Source organism: Cetorhinus maximus, chromosome 3, assembly GCF_964194155.1.
Source record: "Cetorhinus maximus chromosome 3, sCetMax3.hap1.1, whole genome shotgun sequence".
Taxonomy (NCBI): domain Eukaryota; kingdom Metazoa; phylum Chordata; class Chondrichthyes; order Lamniformes; family Cetorhinidae; genus Cetorhinus; species Cetorhinus maximus.
Window position 1 is genome coordinate 160,154,344 of NC_135881.1, and position 14,253 is coordinate 160,168,596.

Here is a 14,253-nt window from a genome sequence, read left to right on the forward strand (position 1 = left end):
GTGACATTGGGTTAGGGTCCCGACGTCACCGCGTAGTCATGCGATATTTCACTCAGTAGGCGCATGTGGGTGCCAGAGCGATGCCCACCATTAATTAACAGGCCACTTAAGGCCCTTAACAGTTCAATTGACTGTGATTTTTCCTTGCCCATGCGATTCTGTGCTCATCACACAGGCAAAACGGGCAGGTGGCCAGCCGACATTTTCACAAACCTCATCCTAGGGCGGGGTAAAAAGGGTCAGCAGCATTGCCAGCGTGAGTAGTGAGTAGTTTTGAAGATAGTTTGCAGCTGGTTGCTTATTGGTACTTGGCAGCTTCACCTCTGTTCGGGGCTTCATTCTTAGCATTTCCAGGCCTCATTTCAACACTCATTGCTGTCAGCCAGGCCTGCTAAGGATTCAGATCGTGTGGACCCTTCCAGGTATCAGATAGCCTTCTTTTTCCCTGATAATGGGGATTGTGGTCTCCGCTGGTGGCACCTCCTCTGACAAGGAAGAGAGGGGCAGAACGGGGAGGAGGGCAGGTGTCCCAATGCAGCTTCCAGGGGAGGGACCTGTGGGAGAAGAGGCGCAGGCTCAAGGGGCACAGGGCCAGCAGATAGTCCAAGGCCAAGGGGCTGCAGAAGACACCATTATCCTCCTTCCAGGGTTTAGAGGCGGCGATGCAGATACCTTAATATGTCCGGGGTGTAATGCCGAAGGAGGCTCCGCCTCTCAAGGGAGACTGTGACCTCCATTTGCCAGATGATTTGGCCTGAGATCGGCTCCGACTGTGTGGGCGGACATTCCATGCCACTGGCTGTGAAGGTCACAGTGGCCCTCAACTTCTATGCCTCTGGCTCTTTCCAGGGGTCAGTGGGGATCTTTGTGGAGTGTCCCAATCAGCTGTCCACAGTTGTGTCAAGCTGGTGACGGAAGCTCTGTTCAGGCAGGTACTGACCTTTATTCTTTACTGTACAGGCGAAGCCTGTTAGGCTGAACGAGCCAGAGGCTTTGCAGCGATTGCTGGGTTCCCCCAGGTGCAGGGTGCAATCGACTGCTTACATGTGGCCATCAAGGTGCCAGCAGGTCAGCCGGGTGCCTTCATCAACAGGAAGGGATTCCACTCCATGAACGTGCAGATAGTGTGTGACTACAGGATGCAGATTCTGCAAGTCTGTGCAAGGTACCCTGGCTGCTCCCATGACACGTACATCCTGAGGCACTCCCAGGTGCCAAGGCTCTACAGTGCTCCAGCCCGACTGGATGGATGGCTGCTGGGTGACCAGGGCTATCCATTGAAGAGGTGGCTCATGATGCCCTTCTGCCACCCAAGAACAGAGGTAAAGAAGCGTTACAATACAAGGGCTGTGATAGGGAGGACCATAGGTCTTCTCAAGATGCGCTTCCAATGCCTGGACCGTTCAGGGGGAGCACTACAATACCCCCCAGAGTGGGTGTCAGAGTGGTTGCATGCTGCGCTCTCCACAATCTGGCACTGTCAAGGGGGGGGACCCACTGGAGGAAGGGAATCTTGACTCAGCTGCACAGGCCACAGATGATGAGTCCAGTAATGAATCCAAAGATGAGCACGGATGAGGAGAATGCTGAGGGTGTGGGGCCAGACCTTGGTAACCTCCAGAGAGGCAAGGACACCAGGAACATCTTGATCCAAAGCTCCTTCAGCTAGTCTACCAAAGATCAGCTTCAGCCACATGCCAGGGCTGCCGCCTCCATCCTGAACGTCTGAAAGGACCCTTTCATTTGAACACAAAGAATACTCAGTGCCTGTGCAATAAAGCTCAGAGACACTTAACATCCAGCATTACTTAATGGCGTACCCTGCACCAATAAAACAAAAGGTGAAGCATACTCAGGCCATGATGACAAAAACAAAATTTATCGCATGTGGACAATTCCAAACTATTTACATAGACTTCCCTGGTCTTCATTCCCAGGCCAGTTTTGATAAAGTAAACATAAATGAACATAAATTCACCCATGACCTCCCCCTCTTGTGCCCATAGTGCCTATGTCTAGGCGCTCGCTCTCGCTGGCATCGACATTGGAGACAGCCTCCTGTCTCTGCAGTCTTGTTGACCTTGGTGGTTGTTGTCTGGCCAGTGGAGCCTATGCTGGCCCCGCCAGGGAGGGAGCGCCCTGTACCATGCCTGGCACCTCCCCAGTCATCGCAGCCGCATCAGATGCGACAGTCACTGGCGGAGGATCTGCTGCTGTCATCCGGAGCGTCCTGAGAGGAGCCCACAGAAAGACAGGCAGCTTGTGCGCCAAAATGAGGTCACTCTGGACATCCCTACACACCACAGATGCACGGGCACCTAGCTGGGATACTGGGTCCCTCATCCATCTCCCATACTGACACTGACCTCCTGAGGTCATTGCCTGTGTGAGGGCTTGCACAGGTCCGAGCACAACTCCAGGAACCCCTTATTCTGTACCTGGAGCCTTTCCATGAGAGTCGCCGTTCTCTCAATGAAGGAGGCAGTGCCATGAAGGTTAATGCAATGCTCACGCTCCGCATGGACTCCTCCATCATGGAAACCATGGCACACAGACCCTCACGGATCTCCGCCAAATCCTCCTGCACATCTCGCTGGATATCAGCGTCTGCCGCCTAATGGACGACTCCAGAGGCTTATCATCAGCCTTTGACTGAGCATTGTCCTGGTCCCCAGCAGTCCTCCGACTGCCGGCGCGCTGGGCACTCTCTGCCTCCATCTGCACCTTAAGCGACTGTGAAGTGCCTTCACCAATGTGCACTGAAATACTAGCTGCCGCTCTAATGCCCACTGAGGTGCTGGAATCTGCGCTGGTGCCTGCTTCCGAGAGCGGGTGTGATGCAGGTGAAAGTGACGCCCAGTGGGCCTCCGGTGTCAGGGGTGGCCCTTCGGGGTCTTCAGATTGGACACCTGCTGGTGAACCTTAAGGAGAGAAGAAGGACATGTCATTAATTAAAGTTATCACACACTGTCACTGCACATGCAAGGCACGTGGGTGAGACAATGGAGATCTGCATCACGGTGCCATCGTCTTTCAATGATCAATGGGGACTCCAGGTTCGAAGCTCCCATCAATGAGGAGACTACACTACAATGGTTGCACAATCCAAAAGTCTCACCTCTGTGCACTGTGCTCTTACCTTCGTCTGGCACTCCCGCCTCTCCACGATTGGTTGTATGGGGAGCGTGCCAGCTCTCTAGCTTTAGGGCGTCCTGCTCGAACCTGGTGAGTAGCAGCAGGTTGGGCAGGCCTCCACCTGTACTTGCCCTCTTAGCTTGCTTATGGCTCATCTTCTGAAAGGACAGAGGAGCATTGATTAGTCCACTCTCTATGTGCAGCGCCATTGCAGCCTGGCCAACCCTAGCTGAGGACCACTTCCCAGTGGCCCTTGAGCCGCAAAGCACTCAGTCCAAGCAGCCAGGGCTCACCCCCTTGGCCAGCACTGGCGTGATTGGCAGTTGGCACTCAGACTCTAGCAACCCTGAGGTCCATGGGGGGACGGCCACACCTTAACACATCTGCACACTGACACACGCTAAAATGGCACTCACCCTTCCTGAGAGCAGCAGGTCATTGAAGCACTTCCAGCACTGCACCCATGTGCACTGCACCACTTCATGGCTGCTAACCATGGCTGCCACCTCTTCCCCTGCCTTCTTTGTGAGGTGCAGTGGCCTCCTCCTCTCATCCCTGGGGACAATAGAATTTACAGCACAGAAACAGACCATTCGGCCCAGCTTGTCTATGCTTCATCTCACCCTATCACCATATCCATCAACTCCTTTCTCCCGCATGTACTCATCAAGTGTCTCCTTAAATGCATCAGTGCTATCCCCACAACTACTGCATGAAATGTCGAGTTCCACACTCTAACCACTGCCTGGGTAAGAAATTTCTTTTGAATTCCTTATTGGATTTATGAGTAGCTTTTTTACATTTATGACCCATAGTTTTGGACTCCAATACAGCTGGAAATACCTTCTCTGTATCTACCATATCAAACATGTTCATAATTTTAAGAACGTCTATTAGGTCACCCCTCTGCTTTTTTTTCTAAAGAAGAGAATTCTAGCCTGTACAGTCTTTCCAGATAGTTATAATTTCAAATTTATAATCCTTTTTACATCTTCTCCAGTACCTTTTGTAATATGGAGACCGAGGTTTAAATTGGATAACCCCTGAAAATGGGCACGGGGATTGTGGTGCATGAATAACCTCTGCCTGTTGAGTGGAATGTGGACAGCATGTCAACTTTGGACTGTATGCTAATTATAATGATTTCTATGTGCAACCAGAGTTACTGATGCTGTTCATTGGCTACACACTTATCACTTGTATCGCAGCTGACTGAAATAGCTATTACCAAAGTCACAAATTACATCCAATGTGATTGTGACAAAGGTAGGTTATCGCTCTTCATCCTTCTTGACTTGCTTGTAGCCTTACACCATCCTCCTCGATAATGGCACCTGAGCACTCCGAAATGGCAGATTAGGTGCCAAATTAGTGTTAAAGGCTGTTGGACATCACAATTTGCCCACTCTGAATGCTTCAAACATGAGATATGGCGTGGGGCGTGCTCCACAGGTCATGCCAAAAGTGGCAGAAGCATTCTGGCAAACATTCTTTCAGCTCAGGGCTTCCATGGTTCCGGCGCAGTGGTGATATGAGGCTAAATTTCATGGCCTAATTGTGGTCTAGCCAAGGTTCTATACAACTTTAACAAATCCTCTCTACTTTTCAATTCAATTCCTCTAGAAATGGACCACAGTGTTCTTTGCATATTTTATGGCCTTGTTAACCTGCATTCCTACTTCTAATTATATTTTAATCACAACCCCTAGATCCCCATGGTCCTCTACCCTGCTTGGGCTCTTATTTTCCAAGGAATATGTGGCCTCCTTGTTCCTCATACCAAAATGTACCACCTCACACTTATCTACATTGAAATTAAATTGCCTTTTACACATACATTTTGCATGTTAATTAATGTTTTCCTCTGAACTTTGCTGCACTCCATTCTCTTGGATCCAACCCTAACATCATCATCAAACCCGCTGACAAGGGTGGCGGCTGTTACTGTCTGGCATACTAAACTCTATCTAGCAGAGGCTGAATGCTAATTCTCCAATACTTTCTCCCGCCTTTCCCTGGACCATGACCCTACTACCAAATATCAAGCCATTGGTCTGGACTTTTCACCGAGTCGGGAAGATTTTGGATCCCTTTAAAAATGGCAGGTGAGTCCCGATTCTGGGACTCTCAATCCCATTCTTGGGCTTTCCGATTTTCACAAAAGCCTTTTAAAGGTCGGGCTAGTCTGGGTCCCAAGTCTACACCCTGCAATCCTGACCTTGCCAGCTCTATTTCGAAGATAGGCATCTCCTACTCCTCTGCAATTTTCATGCAGTCAGGCCAGATTTTTAAAGAGTCATGGTTCAGGGTGCCTCAGAGTGTCATGAACCAGAGTCAACATGAGGGAACCTTTTGAAAGGTCAGTTTAAAAGTTAAACCTGCCCCCTAAGTCAGGCTATGTCCCACTGCCCATCCCCATGGCCCCTCATGCCCCCATGCCAAGCTATGCCCCCCCTACCAATCTCTCCATGGCCCCCCATACCCCCTATGCCAAGCTATGCCCCTTTACCCAGTCCCCCATGCGCTATATGCTTAGCTGTGGCACTTCCATGCCCATTCACCCACTATACACTGTAGAGAACCAATGAACATCGAAATGACAATGGGATGAGTAAAGGAAGCTTTGAAAAACCAGTCATTCATTCATAACTTTCCACTGTTAAAAAAGTTTACTATAGGGCAATAAAAATGTCAATTATCCAGACCCCTTAAAGTTTCCAAGGCTGAAACTGCAAGCACTTGAAGCCTCAAGTGTAAATAAACAATGCGCAATTGACAGCAGATATCGGAGAGCCAGAGCTGTCAATCAAACAATATTTTCTTCAGGGCCCGAGTGTTTCAACAGACAATGAATTCTGGGCTCTCAGCCAAGCCTCACTATGTATTCTTATGTTAGGAAATGGAGATAGTTTAAGTAAGTTATATTTGTGTTTGTGGGTGTTCGGAATGAGTTTTAACCTTAAGCTAAGTTTGATTTGTGTTAAAAACAAAAACAAAAATACCTGGAAAAACTCAGCAGGTCTGACAGCATCTGTGGAGAGGAACACAGTTAACGTTTCGAGTCTGCATAACTCTTCAACAGAACTACGGAAAAATAGAAAAGGGGTGAAATATAAGTTGGTTTAAGCGGAGAAGTGGGACAAGAAGAGCTGGATAGAGGGCCAGTGATAGGTGGAGATAACCAAAAGATGTCACAGACAAAAGGACAAAGAGGTGTTGAAGGTGGTGATATTATCTAGAGGAATGTGCTAATTAAGGGTGGAAAGCAGGACGAGCAAGGTACAGATGGCCCTTGTGGGGGTGGGGTGGGGTGAAGGAATCGATAAAAGCTAAAAGGTAGAGATAAAACAATGGATGGAAATACATTTAAAAATAATGGAAATAGGTGGGAAAAGAAAAATCTATATAAATTATTGGAAAAAACAAAAAGGAGGGGGAAAATCGGAAAGGGGGTGGAGATGGAGGAGAGAGTTCATGATCTAAAATTGTTGAACTCAATATTCATAAGACGTAGGAGCATAAATTAGGCCATTCGGCCCATCGAGTCTGCTCCGCCATTCAATCATGGCTAAATTTCTCAACCCCATTCTCCCGCCTTCGCCCCGTAACCTTTGATCCACTTACCAATCAAGAACCTATCTATCTCGGTCTTAAATACACTCAATGACCTGGCCTCCAACGCCTTCTGTGGAATGAATTCCATAGATTCACCACTCTCTGGCTAAAGAAGTTTCTCCTCATCTCTGTTCTAAAAGGTCTTCCCTTTACTCTGAGGTTGTGTCCTCGGGTGCTAGTCTCTCCTACTAATGGAAACATCTTCCCCACGTCCACTTTATCCAGGCCTTTCAGTATTCTGTAAGTTTCAATCAACTCCCTACTCATCCTTCTAAACTCCATCGAGTATAGACCCAGAGTCCTCAAACGTTCCTCATATGTTAAGCCTTTCATTCCTGGGATCGTTCTCGTGAACCTCCTCTGGACCCTCTCCAGGGCCAGCACATCCTTCCTGAGGCACGGGGCCCAAAATTGCTCACAATATTCTAAATGTGGTCTGACCAGAGCCTTATAAAGCCTCAGCAGCACATCCCTGCTTTTATATTCTAGTCCTCTCGAAATAAATGCCAACATTGCATTTGCCTTCCTAACCACCGACTCAACCTGCAAGTTAACCTTAAGAGAATCCTGGACTAGGACTCCCAAGTCCCTTTGCACTCCAGATTTCTGAATTCTCTCCCTATTTAGAAAATAGTTTATGCCTCTATTCTTCCTACCAAAGTGCATGGCCTCACACTTCCTCACGTTGTATTCCATCTGCCACTTCTTTGCCCATTCTCCTAACCTGTCCAACTCCTTCTGCAGCCTCCCTGCCTCCTCAATACTACCTGTCCCTCCACCTATCTTTGTACCATCTGCAAACTTAGCCAGAATGCCCTCAGTTCCTTCATCTAGATCATTAATGTATAAAGTGAAAAGTTGTGGTCCCAACACTGACCCCTGCGGAACTCCACTAGTCACCGGCCGCCATCCTGAGAAGGACCCCCTTATCCCCATTCTCTGCCTCCTGCCAGACAGCCAATCTTCTATCCATGCTAGAACCTTGCCTCTAACACCATGGGCTCTTATCTTACTGAGCAGCCTCCTGTGCGGCATCTTGTCAAAGGCCTTCTGGAAGTCCAAGTAGATAATATCCATTGGCTCTCCTTTGTCTAACCTACTCATTACCTCCTCAAAGAATTCTAACAGATTTGTCAGGCATGACCTCCCCTTGATGAAACCATGCTGACTTTGCCCCATTTTACCATGCACTTCCAAGTATTCTGAAATCTCATCCTTAATAATGGACTCTAAAATCTTACCAACGACCGAGGTCAGGCTAATCGGCCTGTAATTTCCCGTCTTTTGCCTCACTCCCTTCTTAAACAGGGGGGTTACATTAGCGATTTTCCAGTCCTCTGGGACCCTCTATGACTCCAGTGATTCCTGAAAGATCACCACTAACGCCTCCACTATCTCTTCAGCTATCTCCTTCAGAACTCTGGGGTGTAATCCATGTGGTCCAGGTGATTTATCCACCTTCAGACCTTTCAGTTTTCCTAGCACCTTCTCCTTGGTAATGGCCACCATACTCACCTCTGCCCCCCGACTCTCTTGAACTTTGGGGATGTTACTCGTGTCTTCCACCGCAAAGTACCTATTCAGTTCCTCCGCCATTTCTTTGTTCCCCACTACTACTTCTCCAGCGTCATTTTCCAGCGGCCCAATGTCCACTTTTGCCTCTCTCTTACCCTTTATATATCTAAAACAACTCTTGCAATCTTCTTTTATATTACTGGCTACTTTACCCTCATATTTAATCTTCTCTCTCCTTACTTTTTTAGTTGTCCTCTGTTTGACTTTGTAGGCTTCCCAATCCCCTGTTCTTCGCCGCATTGTATGCTTTCTTTTTAGCTTTTATGCTGTCCCTGACTTCCCTTGTCAGCCATGGTTGCCTCGCCCTCCCTTTAGTATGCTTCTTCTTCCTAGGGATGAATTTTTGCTGTGTCTCCCAAATTACTCCCAGAAACTGCTGCCATTGCTGTTCCACTGTCTTTCCTGCTAGGCTCATCTCCCAGTCAATTCTGGCCAGCTCCTCCCTCATGCCTCTGTAGTTGCCTTTATTCAACAGTAATACCGTTACATCTGATTCCAGCTTTTTCCTCTCAAATTGCAGGGTGAATTCTATCATATTATGGTCACTTCCTCCAAAGGGTTCCTTCATCTTAAGCTCCCTTATCAAATCTGCCTCATTACACATCACTAAATCTAGAATTGCCTGTTCCCTAGTGGGCTCCAACAGAAGCTGCTCCAAAAAGCCATCTCGCAGACATTCTACTAATTCCTTTTCTTGGGATCCACTACCAACCTGATTTTCCCAGTCTACCTGCATATTGAAATCCTCCATGATCACTGTAACCTTGCCTTTCTTACACACCTTTTCCATCTCCTGGTGTATCTTGTGCCCCACATCCTGACTACTGTTTGGAGGCCTGTACATAACTCCCATTTTGGTTTTTTTACCTTTGCGGTTCCTCAACTCTACCCACACAGATTCTACATCATCTGACCCTATGTCATTTCTTGCTATCGATTTAATTTCATTTCTTACTAACAAAGCAACCCCGCCCCTTCTGCCAACCTGCCTATCTTTTCGATAGGATGTATATCCTTGCATATTTAGCTCCCAGTCCTAATCCCCTTGCAGCCATGTCTCTGTGATGCCCACCACATCATACCTGCCAATTTCAATCTGCGCCACAAGCTCATTTACCTTATTTCGTATGCTGCATGCATTCAGATACAACACCTTCAGTCCTGTATTTCCCATCCTCTTTCTCATTGTCGTCCGATGTGCTTGAAGTTAGATTCCTAGTCCTTTCCAAACACTCTGTCCTATTTTGTGTTCAGGGGACTTTAATAGCCTCTCCTGGGCTCTCCTTTCTTTTCAGTTTTTCAGCCCAGAAGGCTGTAAAGTGCCTAGTCGGAAGATGAGGTGCTGTTCCTCCAGTTTGCGTTGAGCTTCACTGGAACAATGCAGCAAGCCAAGGACGGACATGTGAGCATGAGAGAAGGGTGGAGTGTTGAAATGGCAAGCGACAAGGAGGTCTGGGTAATGCTTGCGGACAGACCAAAGGTGTTCTGCAAAGCGGTCACCTAGTCTGCGTTTGGTCTCTCCAATGTAGAGGAAACCGCATTGGGAGCAACGAATGCAGTAGGCCAAGTTGAGGGAAGTGCAAGTGAAATGCTGCTTCACTTGAAAGGAGTGTTTGGGCCCTTGGACGGTGAGGAGAGGGGAAGTAAAGGGGCAAGTGTTGCATCTTCTGCGGTTGTATGGGAAGGTGCTTTGGGAGGGGGTTGAGGTGTAGGGGGTGATGGAGGAGTGGACCAGGGTGTCCCAGAGGGAACGATCCCTATGGAATGCTGCCGGGGGGGCGAAGGGAAGATGTGTTTGGTGGTGGCATCATGCTGGAGTTGGCGGAAATGGCTGTTTGTGATTGATTTGTGTTTCTGTATTTGTGTGTTAAGTAAAGGGGAAGTTGAGTTTTAGTTTCACTTTAAAAGATACCTGCTCTTGAAGGGAAGATAAAATAAACTCAAGGTAGAAAAAAACTGAGCTGTTGCCTGGAAACAGGAGGCCCCACAGAGACATAAAAGTAGTTTCAGTTCAGTTTGAGTGCCGTTGGTCAGTGTGCTCCAACATTGAAAGGACTTGCCAGGTGAAGCAGCATGAAAGAGGGATAGGTAGCAAGTCCCAAAGCAAAGTTGGAAGCAGTGGCAGAAACAGCACAGGAGAGGGAACTGCAAGGAACGGGTTCCAAAAGCCAAGGAAGAAAGTCCCCAAACCCAGGGGAGTGGAACAGGAAAGGTCCCAAGAGGACAGTTAAGTCAAAGGACAAGGACAGGAATCTGGAAAAAGCCCTGTTAAGTGAAGTTAAGAGTGAAGAGCAGAGAAAGGCTCCAAGCTTAAAGGGAGAAAGCTGCAGGATGCAGATTTAAGGCAATATAGGTTTGCGAGAAGCCAGAAGATCAAGCCAAGGTCTGTAACATAGCAGTGGTGCTCTGTTGGCATGGCTGAGTCAGTGAGAGAGTGTGTGTGGAAGAAAGCTTGAATACACATGGCGATCCAGGGGAGAGGAACATCGGAAGGAGAGTTCAAAACCCTGGAGGTGGACCCTTGTGGAAGGCACCTGAGAGAAAGCATCGTTTGGTAGAAGATTCCAAAGCGAGTTCTTTGAAAGTGGAGATTGGAAAACACGATGAAAGGCGGAGTTCAGTGAAACCTGTTGGCTCACAGTGTGACAGGTACCTGGGGGAAGTTGAGGAGAGATCCATAGCATCTGTTTGGGGTGGCATCTGTCTTTCAGAGCGTGGTGTGTTTGACCACAGGTTGCTTATTGCTTTACATGGACTGTGTACTTACTGTGAACATTAGAGTATAAGATAGCTTTTGTAACTTGTGTTATCCTTAGAAACTCTATATCTGTAAAGGTATAGTTGTGGGTGAAGGAGTATTGTAATATAGTTCATTTTTTCTTGTTTAATAAATGTTTTATTCTTTTGTTAAAAGTTCATCAGCTGACTTCTGTGACTCTGCTTAGTAGCCATTCTCCACGTATCTAAACAAGAAATAAAAGTTAAGATCCATCAAGCCGCGTTCCAGCTTCTTCAAAGTGAAATAGAGGTTTCTTTGCTTCTTTCTATTTAGTACACTGTATTTGTTTTTCATGATGTGGTTTCCTCTCCACTGGGTAGACCAAACATAGACTGGGCGACAGCTTTGTGGAACACCTTCTTTCAATCCACAAGCATGCTATCGATACTTGTCATTTTAACTCTCCGGCTTGCTCCCACTCTGACTGTTCTGCATATGGCCTGCTATGGTGTTCAAATGAAGCTCAACACAAGCTCGAGGAACAGCATCTCATCTTTCGTCTCAGCACTCACAGAATCACACAGTGCAGAAGAGGCCCTTCGGCCCATCAAGTCTGCACCAACACGTGAGAAACACCTGACCTACCTACCTAATCCCCATTTACCAGCACTTGGCCCATAACCTTGAATGCTATGACGTGCCAAGCATGTGTTATGACGAGCACTCTACAGTCTTCTGGGCTCAATATTGAGTTCAACAATTTGAGGGCATACCTCTGCCTCTATCTTGTTCTATATGTTCTTTTTGTGCTGGCATATTTCTTTCTTTATCTCTTTACTATACCCATTACCACACTCGTTTTGCATCATGAAATCTTTTGTCGGTTTATCTCTCTCTATCACAGACCTTTCCTTTTGTTCTTCCTGCACCCTCTTCCCTTCCACTGGCTTAAAAACTCTTGCCTCTATCTTTCTTCCATTCTGATAAAAGGTCATTATCCTGAAACATTAACTCTGTTTCTCGATCCACAGATGCAGCCTGACGTGCTCAGTATTTCCAACATTTTTTGCTTTATTTCAGATTTCCAGCATCCACAACATTTTGATTTTGTATAAATGTTTTTCCAATGACTTTGCTGGGGTTTTCTCCCCTCTTTTAATTTCATCACGGTACATCAAGAAGGTTGGCAAGTCATCCACATTGATTTTCTATCTGGTTCTATGATTTTAATTAACATTGATCATAATGAAAAACAAAGATTACATATTAAGAACTATCTAGCACTTATGTGGAGCATCAGTATGAACATTCTAATTTTACTTTGCCTCACTGAGGTCACAGGATAATGCATCCTTAAAATTCAAGCTCTGGAAGTTGGGAGATGCTTGGACTGATTCATCATCTAAGTATTTTCTCGCCTTTTGGTTCACAGTAGTACATAGCCTTCATAACAGTGTCTTTCTAGAAGATTGAGGTGAAAACTTTGCTGTGAGTCACAGTTCAGGATACTTTGACCAGTCTTCCACACATTTGAAAATGTAAACATTGTAGGCAGTATTTAATGAAGGTGATGGCAGGCTTGCCTTGGCAAGAGCCCTGGGGTCATCACTTTTGGAAACACTGCTGTATAAAGTCTCACTTAGGCATTTAACAGGCCAGCGGTAGTCCTTCCCTGGGATCAAGCACACCTGGCAGTAGTCCTGCCCACTGAGAGCTGCCGACCAAACAGAGGCCGGCAGCTGTACTGGATGGCAGCACCACCAATGTGGCAGTGGCTGCTGCCAGTACAAGACCCACCCAAGGCCTAGAATCGTTGCTGGATCCCAGGCCAAAGGCAATTGATGACTGGAGGGTGGTCAGCAGGGAGTGGTGGAATGGGGTCAGCAACAAAGGCAGGGGGTGGGTCTCAGTGCCCTCCCCCTCCCCAGCACCAGATCACTCGAGCAGGCACTGCAACACTGCATGGGTTTTCTTGTTGTGCTCCCTGCATGTGGTCCCCCCTACCCGCTGCTGGGTTAATACCAGTGTCAGTGGGATGAGGCCTTGAAGTGGGCATTAATTGGAATTATTGCCCACATAAGGGCCTCAGTTGGCAGTGCGACAGGAATGCCGTCCACAGACCTTCCCACTATGGACTTAATTGGGGTGGAGGCAGGAAGGCAGTGAGGTCCCCACCCACCACCCTCTCACCTGATTATATACCCACTCGACATGGGTGGGGACATTAAATTCCACCTTGCATTTTAGTAATGAAATGGGATCTGACAGAATATATAGCTCTGATGCTAATAAGCTAGCTTCCATATGCTATCCTTATAGACCCCAAATAATAAACATTTCAGTAGCTTTTCTCCATGGGGCAGAATTTTTCATTCCGCGGGCAGGTGAGCGTGGGCGCCAGAGCCTGATCGGGAGTAAAATAGTGTGCGGTGATGTTGGGCAAGCGTCCTGATGTCATCATGCACTCGCGCGATATTTTGCTTGGTGGGCGTGCGTGGGTGCCAGAGCAGTGCTGCCATTAATTAAGCGGCCACTTAAGGCCCTTAAGAGTCCAATTCAATGCGATTTTTCCTTGCCCATGCGATTTCCAGTTCGTCACATGGGCAAAACGGGCAGGCAGCCAGCTGACATTTTCACAAACCTCATCCAAGGACGGGGTAAAAAAGGGTCAGCTGCAGTGCCAGTGAGTGTAGTGAGGAGTTTTGGAGATAGTTTGCTGCTGGTTGCTTATTGGTACTTAGCAACCTCATTTCTGTTCAGGGCTTAATTCTTAGCATTTCCAGATTTAATTTCAGCACTCATTGCTGTCTGCAGGGCCCTCAGAGGATTCAGACCATCTGGACCCTTCCAGGTATCAGACAGCCTTCTCTTACCCTGGGATTGTGGTCTCCACTGGAGGCATCGCCTCTGAGAAGGAAGAGATGGGCAGGAGGGAGAGTCCCTGTGTGGCTTCCAGGGGAGGGACCTGTGGGAGGAGAGGCACAGGCACAAGGGGCCTGACGAGGGGCGGCAAGTAGTCCAAGACGGAAGGGGCCCCAGAAGATGCCACTATCCTGCTGCCAGGGTTTTACAGGTGGCAATGCAGTTACCCCAATATGCCCAAGGTGCAATGCTGAAGGAGGCTCCGCCTCTCAAGGGAGAGCGTGACCTCCATTTGCCAGATGACTGGGCCTAAGATCAGTTCTAACTGTGGGTGGACACCCCATGCC